Below are 4520 nucleotides of genomic sequence, written 5' to 3'. Positions count from 1 at the left end.
GGGGGTATACAGTACATGGATGCCTGACCCCTTGCATGATGGTCGCCCTGGCCTGTACTACAGTACGTACTGTACGTCCCGACATAGATTGGGAAAGGTGGGCGGGTGTTGGGTGGGTGGGGAAGGGAAGGGAGGGGGAGCTGCAATAAGATGAAATTAAATGATAAATGATGGTTTCTTAATATCCCCTTAAACCCTGTTTAAGTTAGTTGACCAGAGTCATCCTCTAGACGGGCTCTGTACTAAAGCCCCATCCTGTTTATGCGTTACACTAAATAGCCGGTTCCGCTATTTTGGCGCAGAATGTTCGCCCCCCCCCCCCCCCCCCAGAAGAAGAATACGGGGGTTCATGTGGTTAATCATTTAGTTAAAGCTGCACTATTTAACTATTTCTTCTTCTATCCATTGAGTTAATAGAACCTGCCCGCTTGCTCAGGGGATAAATGTAATCTTGACCGGATCGGGTCGGAATTGGTGTCCGATCCGGCTGTGTCTATAGGTGAGACATGACCTTTGACACCATATAGATGTCTTCAATAGAAGAGACAAAATACAACCACCCCCAATCGCATACGTTATATTGTATTTACACACTTTTATTTTATTTGTTAAAAAAAAAAAGTTACATAGTGCCACAGCTGGCAATTAACCCATTTAGGACTGAGGCCGATTCTAAACATAATTATGTCTTCTAAAGGTCATTACACACTGGCGAATTGGCGACGCGATATATTTGTGCGAATAATTCGCATTTAAAAAAAAAACAATTGAAGTCCATGCAAGCTTCCACATCAGTGGTGAATGTGCGAATGTGCGAAAATGCGACCGTTTTCGCTCTTTATTTGTTCGCGCTGGTGTCGCATTTTGCAGAGATTCGCAGGCGAACTGCAACATGCAATATTTCGCATTTTCAGATCGCTTATTCGCATCGCGGCGCTAATTCGCCAGTGTGTAATGACCTTAGATCCTAAAGGTTTTATGAAAAACCCCTATGTTTCTATGTCAGTGGTTCTCATGTCAAAGACCCCCAGAATTATCTGTATTTGGTCGCGGACACCTCATCTGAAAATATGTTGGACCCCCGCCAGAAGCAAAGATTTGAGTTAAAAAATGTTGCGATTTGCGCCCACATTTTCAAGATTTAAAAACAACAAAACAACAAAAACATTTTTCAATAGCTAAAGTATAACATAAAAACATACTGTAAACATACTGTAATAACACCAAAAGGGGTTCCCGTCCTGAATGGGTTTCAATGTCATATACCTCCTGCATGAGTGTTCTCCCTAAAACGTTTTCCCCCACAGCTTTACATATTCTTTTCAGATAATGTGAAACAGTTCTTGAAATTATTCGTATTTGTCTTTGTTTTGTCTTTGTTTTGTTTTTTGTTTTTTTTTAATTAAGGCAAATCTGAATGTATTCCATGATGGCGCTGCAGTTAACGTGGAGGGAGGGTCACAGTTAACGTGGAGGGAGGGTCAATCACTTTTTGTTCTCTGCGGGTCAGAGTGATAATTGCAGTATTTAACCCATTCTGACCTGAGATCAGATTCATACGAGGTTTCCGCCGGACACACACTGGTCTGATGAACCCATTCTGACCTGAGATCAGATTCTAAAAAATGTCAGTCGTTCTTCGATTTTTCAAAAAATAGCAGACCTACAAGCTCGTATCGCGCCACTCGGTGGCGCGATATGAGCTTGTAGATCTGCTATTTTTCAATAGCTAAAGCATAACATGATGCCAACACCAAAATGGGTGCCCGGTCAGAATGGGTTTAAAAAAAAACCTGTGTCTGGCCATAAGAATTTATTAACCATCTCTATATTACTATGAATTTCTTAATGACGTCACGCAATAATGGAACAATCTAAAATAAATCTCAATGCAGTGTTTTTATATGACATCATAGGATGTCACCGTGTTATATGCAAAAAGAAATAGCCAACCCTACAGTAGTACAAGTCCTTGTGAGATTATAGATCTGCTAATTTAGCACGAAAGAAACACATATTTTATTTGGAATTTTTTTTAACAAGTAAAATAGAATACGGTAATTAATTTGCCTAATATCCCAAAATGTCCCAAAATGTGAGGTTGAAAATGGGTGGACTAGTGTTGGCAGATGATTCATTGTTAATGGTCTGCTACTGTGGTGGTTCTAAACTTGTGGGTCCCCAGATGAAAGTCAAGTGTCAAGGACTTTAAGATACAAAAAAGGAAATGAAATGAAATGAAAGAAGACCATTACGGCATCAAAATAAATCAACAAACTGTACTATAAAGAAATTGCCAAATTGTCAAATAATATAAGTAAAGGCAAACATAGCTGATCTACGTTGCGAGGCATTGTTGTGAGCTTGAATTTTCACAATGTTTATCTGTGGAACCGAGTCAAATTAAAATGTAATGCCTCGGCTCCTATAATTCCCAACACTGTCACAGTTTGAGAAGGTTGAGAACAACGTACTGTTCTACTAAACGTGGAGTAAAGGTCTCCACACACCGGGCACGAATCGGATGCGAATTCGGATTTTTTGCGGCGTTGCTCCATCGGTTTTCCCGAAAAACGCGGCCGGTGTGCAACCACCTTTAAGTTTATAAAACTTTAGAAACGATATACAAGGGTAAAGGAAAACCACTACAGAATGCATCATGGAATACATAAGCATATTATGAACATGCTTTATTTGTGCTCGTGTGTTGCGAAAACATCTTTTGTGTCCTGAAGTTTGAAAACGATTGTCTGTCTGTGTCACATTCCAAATGGTTTGGCATGCAAAAAAGAAAAAGAGAAAAAAAAAGGAAGAAAGAAATTACGAAGCAACGCTTCATGGACTGTGTGCCGTTAATCTTGATTTGGTTAGAAGTAATAGGCTTTAGGGGTGGGCCGATAACTGTTACAACTTTTTATCGTGATAAAACAAAGCTCACAATAATCGTATAGTGAAGATTTTAATTCATTGTGAAATTGTCCTCCGTCATGCACTAAGACGAATTAGCTTTTGTTGAGCTGCAAATCCAATACCACTATACATGATAAAAACAGACCTGTGAAGGACCTTTAAGGATCTGTATAGAGAAAAATGCTCTTTCACTCTACACAAAAATCACTCTGCCAAAAATTGCAGATCTGCAAGCTCAATCTAGATCTGGATCTGCTATTTTTGGTGAAGCCCCCCCCCCCCCCCCCTACCCGACTAGGGTTCAAGTGATTAACAAAAGTGGCTTTTTAGGTTCTAAGCATATTTTGGCGTTATTGTGATAACGTCTTTTAATAATCGCAATTATTGTAATTTTGCATATCGTCCCATCCCTAATAGGCTTAAAACACATATAGAATAAAACAATCACCATGTCTGTGCTGTAATTTCTGAATTGAAAAAGCTGCTATACGTTATAATAGTTTTATTTCACTACTTGAATATGTGTTGTAGTCACCTCAGGTCGTCAGTGTTTACCGTTTCTTTTTTCTCTTCTGCATTATGTATGCCTTTTATTTCTTCTCCATCTCCCTTTATGGTCTTCTTGCTATTTAGTTAGTTAGTTAAACTAACTAACTAACTAATTTAGTTAGTTAGTTAAACTAACCAACTAACTACTTGCCAGCCCATAGAGCCCCATTGTGAACCCGGACATTTTGAGTACCATAATAAAGTTTTATGCTAGAAATGTTGAGTTTGGGTCCCACTCCCCAGCATTTAGAAACTGGCAGATGCCAACTTGCATTATGTTGAGCAATTTGCACAATTAGCACATTATGTGACCATATACCACATTAACAACCTATGGCAAACAATTCAAAGCATGTGAGGTGTCAAACTAGGGGGTTCTGAATACATTCCAAGCATTACTTTTGCACAAAAAACCCCACAAAAAACGGCTATGGCCATTTTTAACAAATGTTTTTTGTGCAAAACTAATGCTTGGAATGGATTCAGAATCATGAAAACCCCCTAGTTTTCATGTGAAAACTAGGGGGTTACTTAAAGCATGACGACATTTAGATTTATTTTGCCTTATATCGGTTGTTAATTTTATGATCACAAATTATGCCAATTATGAAAATTGCTCAACATATGCAAGTTTAGGATCCAACAGTTTCTAAATGCTGGGAACCCATACTCAACATTTGCAACATAAAAACGTTAAGGTACTCAAAATGCCGGGGTTCACATTCTGGCAAGTGGACTATAGTTTAACAAAACCTCCCCCACTGACTGGAGTCTAGTTTATATTCCGTCGTGTACGGCAGATTATAAGTGAGGTATTGCATGAAATTGATATCAGCGAGTATTCCTAAACAGGCATTTATGCGTATTACGTGCAATGTGACACTTAGGTCACACGGCACAAGCAATTATTAAATGACAAGATGCCGGGGGGGAGGGGGCAGTGAATTGGAAATATTGTAACTTGCACATATTTTGTATTTCTTTTGTCAAGTGATTGTAAACAGTTTTGGTAGGTATGAAGTCTAATAATAAGTACAAAATGCCTTGTGAGCAAATATGTT

General features: G+C 38.8%; 1 long non-coding RNA gene across 1 annotated transcript; it reads left to right on the top strand.

The window, feature by feature from the left end:
* The first annotated feature begins 263 nt into the window (after positions 1-263).
* LOC310879431 lies at positions 264-3654 on the top strand. Its single transcript, XR_014571011.1, has 2 exons — positions 264-1523; positions 1775-3654. It is a non-coding gene; the product is annotated as an uncharacterized lncRNA (long non-coding RNA).
* Positions 3655-4520: the final 866 nt, after the last annotated feature.

Source organism: Protomyctophum parallelum, assembly GCF_964188405.1.
Source record: "Protomyctophum parallelum genome assembly, chromosome: 21".
Lineage (NCBI taxonomy): Eukaryota > Metazoa > Chordata > Actinopteri > Myctophiformes > Myctophidae > Protomyctophum > Protomyctophum parallelum.
The sequence above is the reverse complement of the archived record's forward strand: the minus strand, read 5'-3'. Positions and strand labels throughout refer to the sequence as shown.